This window comes from Lolium rigidum, chromosome 5 (genome assembly GCF_022539505.1).
Source record: "Lolium rigidum isolate FL_2022 chromosome 5, APGP_CSIRO_Lrig_0.1, whole genome shotgun sequence".
NCBI lineage: Eukaryota > Viridiplantae > Streptophyta > Magnoliopsida > Poales > Poaceae > Lolium > Lolium rigidum.
In genome coordinates, this window is record NC_061512.1 from 252181857 (window position 1) to 252200121 (window position 18265).

The window sequence follows — 18265 nt, forward strand, 5'->3', positions numbered from 1 at the left end:
GGTCCACACACATCGGTATGTATGATTTCCAATAAGTCTGTAGCTCGCTCCATAATACCAGAGAATGGAGTCTTAGTCATTTTTCCCATTAGACATGCTTCGCATTTATCAAGTGACTCAAAGTCAAGTGATTCAAGTAATCCATCGGTATGGAGTTTCTTCATGCGTTTCACTCCAATATGACCAAGACGACAGTGCCACATATAAGTAGAATTATCATTCAATTTAATTCGCTTAGCATCAATGTTATGAATATGTGTATCACTACTATCGAGATCTAACATAAATAAACCATTCTTCTCGGGTGCTCGACCATAAAAGATATTATTCATAAAAATAGAACAACCATTATTCTCAGACTTGAATGAATAACCGTCTTGCATTAAACAAGATCCAGATATAATGTTCATGCTCAACACGGGTACAAAATAACAATTATTGAGGTTTAAAACTAATCCCGAAGGTAGATGTAGAGGAAGTGTGCCGACAGCGATCACATCGACTTTGGATCCATTTCCAACGCGCATCGTCACTTCATCCTTCAATAGTCTTCGTTTATTCTTTAGTTCCTGTTTCGAGTTACAAATATGAGCAACCGAACCAAGTATCAAATACCCAGGTACTAGTACGAGAACCGAGAAGATAAACATCTATAACATGTATATCAGATATACCTTCTTTCTTCTTTTTGACAAGGCCGCTCTTCAGATCAGCCAAATACTTGGAGCAATTACGCTTCTAGTGTCCCTTCTCCTTGCAGTAATAGCACTCAACATCAGGCTTAGGGCCAGTCTTAGGTTTCACAGGAGGCGTGGCAGCTTTCTTGCCACCCTTCTTGAATTTGCATTTAGGCTTGCCCTGTTTCTTGAAACTGGTGGTCTTGTTGACCATCAACACTTGGTGCTCTTTCTTGATCTCAATCTCAGCAGCTTTAAGCATGGAGAAGAGTTCAGGTAACTCTTTGTTCATGTTCTGCATATTGTAGTTCATCACAAAGTTCTTGTAACTAGGTGGCAGTGATTGAAGGATACGATTAATCCCACTCTGTTAGGAATAACTATTTCCAAGTCACTGAGTTTCTTCGCATGCCCGGTCATAACGAGCATGTGCTCACTAACGGAGCTACCCTCTTCCATCATGCAACTGAAGAAGTGTTTCGATGCTTCATAGCATTCCACGGCCGCATGAGTTTCAAATATAGTTTTCAACTCTTTGATCAACTCATGTGGATCGTGGTGCTCAAAACGTTTTTGAAGATCGACTTCCAGACTGCATAGGATGGCACACAAAACTTGAGAGTACCGAGTTTTCCGAGTCGCGTAAACATTCTTTACTTCATCGGTTTCAGTTTCTGCAGGAGGGTCACCTAGCGGTGCATCAAGCACATATTGCAGATTTCCGCCAGCGAGGAAAATCCTCACATGACGGAACCAACCTAGTGAAGTTGCTACCGTTGCTCTTAAGCTTTTCTTTCTCTAGGAACCGGTTAAAATTGATTGGGGACGCCATATCTACAACATATATTTGCAATAGTTTAGACTAATGTTTATGACAAATTGAGTTCAAATTTTAATTCAACAAAATTAAAAACTAGGTGAACTCCCACTCAAAACAATATCCCTCGAATTTTCTTAGTGATCACATGAACCAAATCCACCACACCAAGTCCGATCATCACGAGACAAGATGTAACTTCAATGGCGAACACTCAAAGTGTTCATCATATCAATCATATGATTCATGCTCTACCTTTCGGTATCACGTGTTCCGAGACCATGTCTGTACATGCTAGGCTCGTCAAGGCAACCTTAGTATCCGCATGTGCAAAACTGGCTTGCACCCGTTGTATGCACTTGTTGATTCTATCACACCCGATCATCACGAGATGCTTCGAAACGATAAGTCTTGGCAACGGTGCTACTAAGGATGAACACTTTATTATCTTGATATTTTAGTGAGAGGGATCATCTTATAATGCTACCGTCGCGATCTAAGCAAAATAAGATGCATAAAAGGATTAACATCACATGCAGTTCATATGTGATATGATATGGCCCCTTTGTCTTTGCGCCTTTGATCTTCATCTCCAAAGCACGTGATATGATCTCCATCATCAACGGGCATGATCTCCATCATCGTCGGCGTAGCGTCAAGGTCAATGGCGCCGTCTTCATGATTGTTCTCCCATGTAGCAACTATTACAACTTCTTTGAAATACTACTCAACATGAAATTTAAAAACAACCATAAGGCTCCTGGCGCCGGTTGCCACAATACAATAATGATCATCTCATACATATTCATCATCACATTATGGCCTTATCACATCACCAAACCCCGCAAAAACAAGTTAGACGTCTCTAATTTGGTTTGCATATTTTACGTGGTTTAGGGTTTTCGAGTGAGATCTAATCTACCTACGAACATGAACCACAACGGTGATACTAGTGTTGTCAATAGAAGAGTAAATTGAATCTTCACTATAGTAGGAGAGACAGACACCCGCAAAGCCACTTATGCAATAAAAGTTGCGTGTCGAGCGTGGAGCAAATCTCATGAACGCGATCATGTAAAGTTAGCCCGAGCCGCTTCATCCCACTATGCCACAAAGATGCAAAGTACTCAAACTAAAGACAACATAAGCATCAACGCCCACAAAAACATTGTGTTCTACTCGTGCAACCATCTATGCATAGACACGGCTCTGATACCACTGTAGGGATTCGTTGCATAGAAAATAAAAAATTTCCTACCGCGAGAACGCAATCCAAGCCAAGATGCAATCTAGAAGACGGGAGCAACGAGGGGATGAACGAGACTCACCCTTGAAGATTTTCAAATCCTACAAGATGAGGCTCTTGTTGCTGCGGTAGATGATCACTTGCCGCTTTCAAAAGCGCGTAGAAGATCTTGACGGTGCCACAATCGGGCATCACCTCCGTACTCGATCACACGTTCGGTGTTGATGAAGACGACGTCCTTCTCCCCGTTCTAGCGGGCAGCGGAAGTAGTAGCTCCTTAAATGGAGGCCCCAAGAACACCACAAAGACCACTAAGCCATCTACGGTCCAAAGACCCAAGAGGAACAAGCTCCGGGAACAAGCTCCCGAAGTGTATGTCTCACGAACTTTCACCTCCACGTATCACCGCGGAGAATTCAAACCGATGCACCAAATGCAATGACAAGAACACCACAAAGATGCTCAAGTCCTTCTCTCTCAAATTCCAACAAAGCTACAAAAGCTATTGGGGGAATAAGAGAGGAAGAACAAATAGGAGGAGGAACACCAAATTTCTCCAAGATCTAGATCTACTGGATTTTCCTCACAAAGAGAGGAATTTGTTTGGTAAAGATGTAGATCTAGATCTCCTCTATCTTTTCCTCAAATATGAGCAAGAATCATGGAGGAATTAGAGAGAGAGGAAGCTTCTCAAGGTCAACAAAGGAGTAGAGAGAGAGTAGGAGAAGCAACCAACTCAATGGGGAAGAAGGGGATTATATATGGCCTCTAAAATAGAATCTAACCGTTGAAAATGCACCTAAAAACACCACCCAGCCGGACCTTCCGGGTTTGGCTGGACCAATCTAGCCAGCTGGACTCGTCCGACCAAATTCGTGTAGGCTACAAGATGAACGAGACTCACCCTTGAAGATTTCCAAAGCCTACAAGATGAGGCTCTTGTTGCTGCGGTAGATGATCACTTGCCGCTTTCAAAAACGCGTAGAAGATCTTGACGGTGCCACAATTGGGCAACACCTCCATACTCGATCACACGTTCGGTGTTGATGAAGACGACGTCCTTCTCCCCGTTCCAGCGGGCAGCGGAAGTAGTAGCTCCTCCTTGAATCCGGCAGCACGACGGCGTGGTGGCGGTGTCGATGGAGATCTCCGGCGGAGCTTCGCTAAGCGTTGCGGGAGAGGTGGAGGAGGTGGGGCGGCTAGGGTTTGGGGAGAGGCCGGGGTGGCCGGCCACTATGGGGTGCGGCCAAGCTAGGGCTTTGGTGTGGCCGGCCCCCTCCCCTTGTCCCTCTTTTTATAGGTGGAACACCCAAGAGTTGGTCTACAAGTCTTCGAATAAGACCCCAAACCAAAACCTTCCATATGACATGAAACCTACCCAAGGTGGGATTCCCACTTGAGGTGGGATTCCCACCTTTCCTTGGGAGGGGGTGGCCGCCCACCTTAGGTGGAGTCCACCTGGGACTCCACCCCCTAGGGTTGGCCGGCCATTGGTGGTGGAGTCCCGTCGGGACTCCGCCTTTCAAAGTGATTTCTTCCGGACTTTTCTAGAACCTTCTGGAACCTTCCATAAATGCACCGGATCATTTTCAAACTTATAAAATGACATCCTATATATGAATCTTATTCTCCGGACCATTTCGGAACTCCTCGTGATGTCCGGGATCCCATCCGAGACTTCGAACAAAACTTCGAACTCCATTCCATATTCAAGTTCTACTATTACGACATCAAACCTTAAGTGTGTCACCCTACGGTTCGTGAACTATGTAGACATGGTTGAGAACTTTCTCTAACCAATAACCAATAGCGGGATCTGGAGATCCATAATGGCTCCCACATATTCAACGATGACTTAGTGATCGAATGAACCATTCACATACGATACCGATTCCCTTTGTCACACGATATTTTACTTCTCCGAGGTTTGATCATCGGTATCTCTCTATACCTTGTTCAACCTCGTTTCCTGACAAGTACTCTTTACTCGTACTGTGGTATGTGGTCTCTTATGAACCATTCATATGCTTGCAAGCTATTTAGACGACATTCCACCGAGAGGGCCCAGAGTATATCTATCCGTCATCGGGATGGACAAATCCCACCGTTGATCCATATGCCTCAACTCATACTTTCCGGATACTTAATCCCACCTTTATAACCACCCATTTACGCAAGTGGCGTTTGATGTAATCAAAGTACCTTTCCGGTATAAGTGATTTACATGATCTCATGGTCGAAAGGACTAGGTAACTATGTATTGAAAGCTTATAGCAAATAACTTAATGACGTGATCTTATGCTACGCTTAATTGGGTGTGTCCATTACATCATTCATATAATGATATAACCTTGTTTATTAATAACATCTAATGTTCATGATTATGAAACTATAATCATCTATTAATCAACAAGCTAGTTAAGAGGCTTACTAGGGACTCATTTTTGTTTACATAACACACATGTATCAATGTTTCGGTTAATATAATTATAGCATGGTATATAAACATTTATCATAAACACAAAGATATATAATAACTACTTTTATTATTGCCTCTTGGGCATATCTCCAACAATTCGGACCAATCCGGGCACAATTTTTGTGCACCCTAGACCCTGGCCGGACTATGGCTGGCCCGTGGCCGGACCAGTCCGGCCGACAGCACACCCCACACCAAAAACGTCGCGATTTTCACATACGAAAATTGGTAGAAAAAAATTGCGGATAAAGATAGAACATGACATATTGTCTTTTTATTCGAAACAACATGACATATTGTCTTGGTTTCCGAAATCCCTACAAGGTATTCGACCATTTTTATTTTTGAAAGTTACTGAATCTACAATGAGTTGAGAAGTTGGGATGCATGGAGACGGTCGACAAAAATATTTTACACATTTTCATAGTTGTCGAAAAGACCTAGTGCGAGAATATATATTGTAGAAGTTTTGATGATGTGGTAAGGATAATAAAAATGACAAATTGATGTTGTATGTATACAAATCAATAACTTGTGCATAAACACAAGGTGAAAAGAGAACGAGATTTTTATCGCGTGAACGTGAGGAATGTGTTTCGTGTGTGAGACGCAACATGGGCAGACCACAACTTTCCCTTATTCAAAATAGATCTGATGCGTCGTGTAAAATAAAACTTGAGTTGCAATACGAAATCACCGCGTCCTATTCGAGTCCTAGTGGCTCTCGGTCAGTAATACACATTATTTGCTAAATCTCGGAAAACAATGATGTTCTAGGCATTGATGCCAGAACTTCGACCATCAGTTTTTCGAATGTTAAGAAAATTGTTCATGCCTATTCTAAAAGGAGTGAAAGATCTTGATTTATACTTCTAATGGAAAAAAAACCATGCCACCGATAAAATTGGCTTCTCTTCTTACCAAAAAATGTTCTGCGGCTGGTTCGTATGATCCCATATGGAGTTGTTAGTGATCTATCCTCACAGACAACAATTGTCTTATCCATTAAAATGGATGTAGTATGTACTTTGTTTCGAGATACTATCCATCACTCGAACTTATAATTTAGGAATACCGTTGTCCAATGCCAAACAATTGTCGATGTTTACCAAAAAAAAAAAGGTGGTTGTGATTGCAAATAATATCATCTTTTGAAAACAACATTGAGTAATAGTAACTTTTTCATTGTCGGTTATACCATTCAACTGAACAAGGAATACTCATACTTCCTTTTTTGAGTTATAATTTTTCTCGTTTTATTTCACGTAGGATCTCTTCTACAAGATTCACTTGTTTCATTATCGGTGCATCCGCTAAATTGGTTGTTAGCTTTAATTTCTTAAGCATAGATAAATGTGCTTTTTAGAACAATCCACATTAGATATGACTAATAAAAATATGAACAAGCAACTATTTGATTAAATATTGATCTCTAACATTTAGATAACAATTTGCACCCCTTCCTCACAAACATACAAATGATACAATCATGTGTCTTAGTTTGCAAGTGGCATGTATCTGCTATTAGTACGGAACCCGAAAATGTCTCGTCGCTAATTATAATGTATTTTTTGTTTCACATTTCGCGAAGTAGTACCGACTATTATACATGATTTTTTTAGTCTATACATAAATGACGTATTTGATAGTAGTGTACGTATGTCTTTGTATTTACACATGAATGAACACGCAAACATGCTGGATGTATAATGTGTCGCCTGCTCAGTATCAGATGCATCGGTATTGTTAATACTCCGGTAGATATATTTTGCGAGACCATTTGTGTCTCCGACATGTGTTGAGATCTCAATCCTCGTGCGTAAATAAACTGCGGAGGTGTGCCGACATCCCGCTCATCCGCCGCACCGACCGAAAACTACCGTGGGAGAAGAGAACCCCGAAAAATAATAATCTGGAAGGGCCTACGTAGATCACTACTGACACTTGGCTTGTGAGGACCCGAACACGAGCAAAGAACACTGTCGCACGTCAGCAGCCGCATACAACATCACCTGCCGAACTCCTTGACCCCTTGCGCTCGATGCAGTCGCACAGTCCTCTGTGCTTCTCGTTCACACGAGGATGGGGTCATAGAAAATAAATAAATCAACCCTAACCTAACACTAATCCTCTCTTCTCATGTGCTCACATCATCAGGCACAAGATTAGAGTATGTACAATCGCCTCCTTTAAACTGTTTTTCTAAAACATTTGGAACACGTCGGATAGAAAACCGCGCAGCATGCCCTAAATTCTATTCGGTCCAACGTATAGCCCTAAAGCGTGTCCGGTGCTTCGATGTCATCCCCGCCTCACAAGGGACGTGCTGGGTAGTGGGTACGCGAGACACAAGCCATTGGCGACGTGCCTCTTCATGGGCCACACTAGTCATAGAAACAACCACACGTGGGTAGCTTTTCATAATGGTAGTGATGGTTCCCGTCTTCCCGAGGTGCAGCCATGCGAGATGGCTCATCGGCACTGCACAATCCCCACACGTTGCCCACCATGTCTTCCCCACGTTGCGCCAGCCTAAATGCATACCGCTCCTTCCAGCCCTTTCTCCTTCTCATCATCATGTCGTTTCCAGTGTCGTCTTCGGCCATAAAAAGCCCTGCCGCCACGCAACGAACCTCACACTCTCCTTCTCTACTCGCCTCCGTCTTCTAGCCAAAGCCACATAACCTCCTACCCACAATATCACGCCGCCGTAGCACCACCTACTCGATCATGGGTCACAATGTCCACGCGTCGCTAGTGGAACACGTGTCGCTACAACCCGAGCCTCAACTCTTCCCTTCGGATGACAACTCCATGGCGGACGCGGAGCGCAAGGCGATGGAGGAGCAGGCTTAGTGGGATGACGGAATGGAGCTAGTGGACCCGAAGCAGGATCCTCTCGTCGTATGAGACGGTGCGACTACTTAGAAACGCCGCACGTAACCGAGAGGATGTTAAAGGGGCCATCATCTGCCGCATCACCAAGATATCCATCGAGCGGGCACTGACGGAGGAGTCTGGGCGCCTCCTGTGGTGGCCAAGCAAAAGAGGATTCTTGAGCTCAATGCTCGCACATGCGTCGAGGCTGCCGGCCGCGAAGCAGCACGGGTCGCCCAAAACGAGTATCGCCTGAGGCAAGCGCAGCTGAAGGGCCACCATCGCGGGTAGCTCCAGCAACAACGACGATGTTGTAGACGAAGCAAGTGTGGAGATGTGGAATGACGGAAAGGCTGGCCCATCACGCGCCTAGTCCGGAGATGATTAGGCTAGGTTTTAGTGAAAATTTACTCTTTTTCATTCAACTTTATAATATATAACGACATTTAAATGAAAATAATAATTACTAATAAATTTAAATATTTTCGTAGAAGTTGTTGGGGACACGGCTGGAAACGGGCATCTTCAAACGCACCCCAATCAACTAGAACCAAATATTAATTTAAGAACACGACTCAGAGGCTCTTAGATCATCTCTAGCTGTGCGTGGGACACAAACACGACCCAAATTTGGGCCGCGAATACGTTCGTGCGGACAAAGCGCTGATACGGGCGTGGTCAGCTCGCGTGACCTACCCATCCCCTCTCGTCAGGGACAACGAAATCTAGCAGACCAAAATCACGCTCCATACCATTCTTTGTAGCCCTAAAACAAGGTCGCCACCCCCCGCCACCCTATGTTCAGGCCACGACTATAGCATAGATTGCATCCATGTGAGTGCAAGAACTGTCCATTTGCATGGAGGGTCACTACAACGGTCCTGCGGAGGGATGCACTATCATTGAAGCAACGTCATCGCATGATTTGTGGATTTGGAACTCTTTCTTTAGCATGACCAGTTCCCACAATTACATTAATGTGCTCCACCGCTCTCAGGAATTCGACCGGCTTCTAGAAGGCACTGTCGTTGTGGTGAACTATGAGATCAATGTCAATACATATGAGAAGCCATACAATCTTGCTGATGGCATCTATGCTGACCAAGTCACATTGTGAAGACAGTTAGCAAACTTGATACAAAACCAAGATGTTTGCCAGAGACAAGAGGTTTACATGAAATATGTGGAGCGGATATTTGGTGTACTCCAAGCTAGGTGTGCTATTGTTTGTCACCCAGCTTGAACATGGTTTTTGAAGACCATGCATGAGGTGATGATCTGTTGTAAGATCATGCATAGCGTGATCGATGAGATAGAGCGTCCTGATGGCATGAATGACCATGGATGGAAATTTCAGAGTGACTTGGTTCAACCACATCCTCGGGCAAAATATGGGAGAAGTTTCGGCATATGAACGTTAGACTCTGATAACCACATTTCCAAACGCTTGTAGCCGGATTTGATTAATCACATGTAGGCATTGGCAGGGCATGAAAGAGAATAAGGAGTAGTCAGTCTCATCTCATTTAATTTGCTCTTTGGCAATGCTTCTAAACTTTGTTGTTTATTTAGATGTAATAAATTTGTTAAACATTCCATTAGAACATTTATTTTTTCACATATTTATGTGCCAATTTTGGGAGAATTGGTGAAAGTAAGGCCGAGGGAAAATACGTTCAGCCCCGGGCTACCTCGGACTCAAACCGATATACCAGCCAAAGCAACCAATTTTATGTCTGTGACAGTGTGACCTAACGTAAATAAACATAGACATTTACTTTTAGTGACAAAAGTTCTTTGGACCGCTAGAAATTCTTTAACTCCCGGCGAAATAGTACTCCCTCATGCCTATAATATGGTCCGAATAATTTTTCGTGCAAGTTAAACTCTGCAAAATTTAACTAAAAATATAGAGAATAATACAAACATTTACTATATCAAATACATATAATGCGAAAATATATTTCATGAAAATTCTAACAACATTAATTTGACATTGTATATGTTTATGTTTTTATCAACATATATAGTTAACTTTTATAAAGTTTGACTATATGCAATATATTTTTGGTAGGAGGGAGTAGAACTAAAATATATATCGAATAAAAAACGGGCACGGGACAGCGAGTAGCGGGCGAGGAGGCTGTCATTCTTGACCAACGTTCGGCTGCCGCTGCACCCTGCACGGTAATCATGGCGAGTGGGGCGCCGGCCTCTGCCGCAGGCGAACGTTGCTCGTTTTCCGTCAGCTTTATTTATGTGTCGCCAGGAAACATGCAGTACTAGCTTGGCACTTTGACTATACAGGCTTTGGGCCCCACCGGGCCCATCCATGCGTACCAAGACTCGCTACCAAGTAGTAGGTGGTCCAGTACACGGCGAGCTTGCTACTTCCGTAGCTTCGGCAGACTGCTGGCCCAGGACGCGGTAGAGAACTCCCGATGAACTGACTGGATACGGATGTTGTACAGTAGTACTGTTGAATGTAGATGGGCTGCAGCCCAGTAAGGCAGCCCATATAGTCTACAATTCCTGAAATCTCAAGGCCCATCACGTTGGCAGCTTGGGACAGCCTTGGGGGACAAAGTTTAGTCCCACATTGCTAGTTGGGAGTGAGTTGGAGTGGTATATAAGGGCTGCTGTTCTAGTCATTCCAAGTGAGTGAGAATAGAAAGAGCCCTCGCGCACTCCTCCTCCTCCGCCCGCCCGTCTCGGCTCGACACGACACGACACGCACGTCGCGTTTCGTGACTCGAGTTCGAGTTCGAGACACACTCAAGGAAGCCTAAATTTTTGCTTGGTGCACCAACTGTGTTGGGTACGTGTCGGCCTGCATGTGCATGCTCGCCGCGTGTCCTTGGCTTCCTACGCGTGTCAACGCGGTCGGGTCGGCTTCCCAGGCTATACAAGGAGACAGATCAGATCTAGAGACGCACGCAGTTCTCAGAACTCTCTAGTCCATCTCTCTCGCGAAGTTCCTTTTGCTGTGCTACTCTCTAGTCTTCCCCATCCCGGTGTCTGCGTGCACAGCCGTCCGGGAGAGCAGGCCTCCGAAACTCCGTCCGTTGAGATCCCGCACCGGGAGACGGGCGATAAGGTTTTTGGGGAGCGTCTCGGCGCGACCGCTCGCTATCGTTCGTCTTCTTCCTCGACGATCCGGCCGCTTCATCGACGGATCCGACTACACCATGGGCGACATCAACAACTCCCATGGTGGTGGTGCTCTGCTGCTGGCTGGTGCGACCTTCCCGGTCGCGATGTACGTGATTTTCCTCTCCTACCTTGCACTCGCTACTTGTTCCATGTTCAGATCTGATGCATGTGCTTAGTCTGATGTGTATGGTTAAGTATGCTTGTGCATCTGTAATGTTGTTTTCGGTAATTAAACTCACACGGAAATTGCCTAATATTCTAACAATCCAAAAACCTTATATGCTTAGGCAATTTTCACCGTCTGGTTTTGCTGCTGCGCTTAAACCGAGCCCGTTTACGGGTTCTCATTTCAAGAGATGGCAGAGTAAGACCCTCTTGTGGCTCACTTCTATGGGCGTGCATCGAGTTGCGGAAGGTACTCCCGGAGGTCCGCTTACTCCCGAAGAGGATAAAGCGTTCGGGGATGCCACCGTAATCTTTGTGGGTGCCGTCCTAAGTGTGCTTGGAGACAAGTTGGTTGATGCTTATCCGCACATACGAAATGGGAAGGAACCGTGGGATGCACTAGACGCTAAGTTTGGTGCTCGCCGATGCCGGAGGTGAACCGTATGCTATGGAGCAGTTCAATGACTACGGAATGGTTGAGAACCGATCCGTAGTAGAACAGAGCTCATGAGATACGGATCATGGCAAAGGAACTTGAGCTCCTCAAGTGTGTGCTACCGGACAAGTTTGTCGCGGGATGCATTGTCGCTAAGCTCCCCCTTCATGGAGGAACTTTGCCACTTCCCTGAAACATCGGAGGCATGAGTTTTCTGTTGAGAATATCATGGGCTCTCTGGATGTTGAGGAGAAGGCGAGGGCAAAAGACAAACACACTGGAGGATCCGAGGGACGTTCTGCTTCCAATATGGTGCAGAAAAATGCCCACAAGTCCAAGGGAAAGAACAAGGGAGTCTCCCAGACTACCAACTTCAAGAAGAAGGGGAAAACGGAGAAGAAAGATCCTTGCTGGGTGTGTGGCGAGACTGGCCATTGGGCCAATCGTTGTCCACAACGCAAAGGAAAGAAATGTCGAGCTGGACTGTAACTCAAATTCCGTCGAAGCATGGTCATTGGCAACACGAGAGGAAGGAACTACAGGGTATGGTAATATGTTACCTACTCGTTCTTTCGGTGTTTCAGCCCACGGAATGGTGGGTTGATACAGTGCTAATGTTCATGTGTGTGCCGACATCTCCATGTTTACCTCTTATCGAGCACGAGGTTCCTCGGTAATGATGGGGAATGGGTTACATGCTACTGTTCGTGGTGTTGGCACGGTAGATCCGAAGTTTACTTCGGGAAAGATCGTGCAACCGAAGAACGTGCTGCATGTCCCTTCTATCAAGAAGAATCTCGTTAGTGGCTCCCGTCTTATGAAAGATGGGTTTAAGTTGGTGTTTGAGTCCAATAAAGTTGTACTTGTCTAAGTATGGAACTTTTGTTGGAAAGGGATATGAGTGTGAGGGAATGTTGCGTTTCTCTCTAGAAGACTTCGTGATAATGTTGTGAACCATGTAAGCACTAGTGTTAATGAAACTAATGTTTGGCATTCACGACTTTGTCATGTTAATTTCGGTTGTATGACGCGGCTTGCCGATATGAGTTTAATTCCGAAATTCACCTTTGTCAAAGGCTCTAAGTGCCATGCTTGTGTGCAAGCAAAGCAGCCTCGCAAGCCTCACAAGCCTCGCGAAGGAAAGAAACTTGGCACCACTAGAGCTCATACATTCAGATCTATGTGAGATGAATGGTGAGTTGACAAAAGGTGGAAAGAAATTTTTCATGACTTTGATTGATGATTCCACTAGGTACTCGTTATGTGTATCTCCTCAAAACTAAAGATGAGGCTCTTGATTTCTTTAAAATCTATAAGGCTGAAGTTGAGAATCAACTTGAAAGAAAGATAAAAAGGGTTCGGTCCGATCGTGGTGGAGAGTACTTTTCTAATGAGTTCAATCTATTACGTGCGGAACATGGTATAATCCATGAGAGGACGCCTCCCAATTTCCCACAATCCAATGGGATTGCGGAAAGGAAAAACCGTACTCTAACAGATTTGGTTAATGCCATGTTAGATGTTTCGGGTTTATCCAAGGAATGGTGGGGGAGGCTATATTGACTTCGTGTCATGTCCTAAATCGTGTTCCAACCAAGAATAAAGAGATTACCCCATATGAGGAATGGGAAAAGAAAAGACCAACACTCTCCTACCTACGAACTTGGGGTTGTTTGGCTAAAGTGAATTTGCCAATCACCAAAAAGCGAAAGCTTGGACCAAAAACCGTGGATTGTGTCTTTCTTGGCTATGCTGCCCATAGCATTGCTTATAGATTTCTTGTGGTGAAATCTGGAGTGGATGACATGAATGTTGGCACCATCTTTGAATCAAGAGATGCTACATTCTTTGAGGATATATTTCCTATGAGAGATATGCATGGCATGTCTAGTTGGGAATCCGATCCAATACATGAAACTCCTATGGAGTCTGATGAGGAATCTGATGATGAGAGTTCAGATTCTGATGAAGATAACAATGAAGCTCCCACAAGGAGTAAGAGACAAAGGACTGCAAAGTCTTTTGGTAATGATTTCATTGTGTATCTTGTGGATGACACTCCCACTACCATTTCAGAAGCTCTCGCATCTCCTGATGCAGACTACTCGGAAGGAAGCGGTTCAAAGCGAGATGGATTCCATCTTGGCTAATGGAACGTGGGAGTTATCTGAGCGTCCTTATGGGTGCAAACCTGTAGGATGTAAATGGGTATTTAAGAAGAAGCTTCGAGCTGATGGTACTATTGAGAAGTACAAGGCTCGGCTTGTCGCCAAAGGCTATACCCAAAAGGAAGGCGAAGATTTCTTCGATACCTACTCACCTGTTGCGAGATTGACCACAATTCGAGTACTATTGTCATTGGCTGCCTCACACGGTCTTCTCGTTCATCAAATGGACGTTAAGACGGCTTTCCTAAATGGAGAGTTGGACGAGGAAATTTACATGGAATAGCCTGATGGTTTTGTACTACAAGGTCAAGAAAGAAAGGTGTGTAAATTAAAGAAATCTTTGTATGGACTTAAACAAGCACCCAAACAATGGCATGAGAAGTTCGAAAGAACTTTGACATCTGTGGGCTTTGTTGTTAATGAAGCCGACAAATGTGTGTATTACCGCCATGGTGGGGGTGAGGGAGTTGTCCTATGCTTGTATGTGGATGACATACTAATTTTTGGGACAAGTCTCAAAGTGATTGAGGAGGTAAAAACCTTCTTATCTCGGTGTTTCGAGATGAAAGATCTTGGAGAAGCCGATGTTATATTGAACATCAAGTTATTGAGAGATGGGAATAATGGGATTACACTTGTGCAATCTCATTATGTTGAGAAGGTGTTGAGCAGATTTGGTTATGCTGATTGCAAATCTTCTCTCACACCTTATGATCCTAGTGTCTTGCTTCGAAAGAATGAAAAGGCAACTAAAGATCAATTGAGATTCTCTCAAATCATTGGTTCACTCATGTATTTAGCTTGCGCTACGAGGCCTGATATCTCGTTTGCTGTATGCAAACTTAGCCGGTTTGTGGCCAACCCGGGAGATGATCATTGGCATGCTCTTGAGAGAGTGATGCGCTATCTAAAGGGAACCATGAGTTATGGAATTCATTATACCGGGTATCCAAGAGGACTTGAAGGGTATAGTGATTCCAATTGGATCTCTGATGCTAAAATGAAGGCCACAAGTGGATATGTTTTCACTCTTGGTGGTGGCGCTCGTTTCTCGGAAGTCTTGCAAGCGAGACCATCTTAACGAGGTCAACTATGGAAGCGGAACTCACAGCATTAGATACAGCCTACCGTCGAAGCGGAATGGCTTCGTGAGCTCTTGATGGACTTGCCTATGGTTGAAAAACCAATACCGGCCATCCTCATGAACCGTGATAATCAAACTGTGATTATCAAAGTGAAAAGTTCTAAGGATAATATGAAAAGTTCCAAACATATCAAGAGGAGATTGAAGTCCGTCGAAAACCGAAGAACTCCGGAGTGATAGCATTGGATTATGTCCAAAGTGCTAAAAATCTGGCGAGATCCTTTCACAAAAGGACTATCAAGAAACATGATAGACCTTGCATCGATGGAGATGGGTTTGAGACCCACTTGAGTTGCCGAGGGGGTAACCCAACCTATGTGATCGGAAATTCCGGGAAGTAGGACCTGGGAAAACAAACCGGAGTAACTGAGTTGAGAGAAAATTTAATACTCCCACTCCGCTGCAGATGCAATTCTCTCATAGTTACTCGTAAGGCAGGTTGACGATGTCTTAATGTGTTACGAGCGGCTCTTAATGAGCGAAGACGCTGTCCTACAGGGCGATCTTTGAAGAACACACCTATATGAGTGACACTACCGGTCATAGTGTGGGAGATTTGGGTGAATCTCTAGTAAGCTCATGAAAGGCCGAGGAGTATGACTTATAAGCTCCACCCGAGGGGAAGGCTATGGTAGCCTAGTACCGTGCCGGCATTGAGCGAAACTTGCTGCACAAAGACTGACAATTCAAGGCATAGTCCATTGTTCGGTTGTAGTCAAGCGTAGCACCTTGCCTAAGTGGAAGTTCAACTTAACAGTCTCCACCGAAGTGCAGGTATATCAAACCAGTGAATGGAACTAATGTGTCATCTGATGTGCATATGAGATCTGGTGGGGGATTGTTGAATGTAGATGGGCTGCAGCCCAGTAAGGCAGCCCATATAGTCTACAATTCCTGAAATCTCAAGGCCCATCACGTTGGCAGCTTGGGACAGCCTTGGGGGACAAAGTTTAGTCCCACATTGCTAGTTGGGAGTGAGTTGGAGTGGTATATAAGGGCTGCTGTTCTAGTCATTCCAAGTGAGTGAGAATAGAAAGAGCCCTCGCGCACTCCTCCTCCTCCGCCCGCCCGTCTCGGCTCGTCACGACACGACACGACACGACACGCACGTCGCGTTTCGTGACTCGAGTTCGAGTTCGAGACACACTCAAGGAAGCCTAAATTTTTGCTTGGTGCACCAACTGTGTTGGGTACGTGTCGGCCTGCATGTGCATGCTCGCCGCGTGTCCTTGGCTTCCTACGCGTGTCAACGCGGTCGGGTCGGCTTCCCAGGCTATACAAGGAGACAGATCAGATCTAGAGACGCACGCAGTTCTCAGAACTCTCTAGTCCATCTCTCTCGCGAAGTTCCTTTTGCTGTGCTACTCTCTAGTCTTCCCCATCCCGGTGTCTGCGTGCACAGCCGTCCGGGAGAGCAGGCCTCCGAAACTCCGTCCGTTGAGATCCTGCACCGGGAGACGGGCGATAAGGTTTTTGGGGAGCGTCTCGGCGCGATCGCTCGCTACTCGTTCGTCTTCTTCCTCGACGATCCGGCTGCTTCATCGACAGATCCGACTACACCATGGGCGACATCAACAACTCCCATGGTGGTGGTGCTCGTCTGCTGGCTGGTGCGACCTTCCCGGTCGCGATGTACGTGATTTTCCTCTCCTACCTTGCACTGCTACTTGTTCCATGTTCAGATCTGATGCATGTGCTTAGTCTGATGTGTATGGTTAAGTATGCTTGTGCATCTGTAATGTTGTTTTCGGTAATTAAACTCACACGGAAATTGCCTAATATTCTAACAAGTACTACTACAGTACCTGTATTTCTTAAATCTTACTTATACAGGATTTCTTTCGCCTGCTAAAAGTGCTTTATTCCTGATTCATAAACTCATGTCACGAGAATGCCATGAGCTCCTGGAGTATACTACTACTAGCAGAGTTTTCGTCTGAACAGCATTGATCGTCCATGGTCACCCAAAGTCAAAATGTCGAGCGTGCAACCGGGCTGTGGAATGTTTCGCCGCGTGCAATAGAGAGGTGCGCCCTGCTTTGCACACTCTGACACCTAAAGCGGGGGCATGCACCAAGATAGAGGCCGCAAAAGGATCCATGTGCCGTCTCTTTTATACCTTAAAAAATAGGAGAAAATGTATGCTCAAACAGGATGGGGAAAATCACCATTGAATTCGCTACAAACGAAGAAACTCAAACAGGGAGCATCACATACCGATTCGCATGGGCCGGGCACTCAGGCCATCTCCATTGGCGTCCTCTGCAGTCTGCACCACGTTTGCGACAAAACTACCTGATCAATCGAGGACGTCGAATGCGTCTACTTCCAGTCAAATTTCCAAAAATATATTTAAAAGCAATTAAATTCATTCAAAACTTACTATATATTCAAACTTAAATGAAAAGTAGATAAATTCGAATTTAAATCTAGCATACTCGCCATCGGTCAAGACGCGAGGCGGGGCAGCCTTGCCGTCATTCTTCCTCTTGGCTTGTTGCGCCTGTACCCACGCCCACCTCTCCGCCATTTCTTCGCGCGTATGTCAGTGTAGCATCGTCACATATGTCGCCATACCTTCCACTAGTAGAAAAAGACCCTTTAGTCTCGGGTCGTAAGGGCCTTTAGTCCCAGTTGTGCAACCGGGACTAAAGGGTCGCGACTAAAGACCCCCCCGACCGGGACTAAAGGTCCATCCACGTGGTTCCGCCCGTCGGACGAAAATATCTCCAGATTTCGAATTTTTTTTTTAATTTTTTTCACTCCATTTTTTTTCTATTTTTTTGGAATTTCTATTATTACCGTTATTTGCATAGTTTAGTCTATATCTCTAACTACACTTATCTCTACTCAAATTACTTACTCGTGGTCACACTTCCCGCTCGGTCACTTATCCTCCCACACTAGCACGTTTAACTTCCGAGTTCCATTCCGTCTCGCATCCAGGTGCTTCGCGCGCATGTATGTGATACTAGTATCATATCAATCCTATTAACATGTCGGTCGATGTCACATTTATTTATTGTTTGAATTTCAAATAATTCTTTTAATAAACAAAAGTAATGATATAATAATGAACTTGAATAAATAAATAAACATTAAC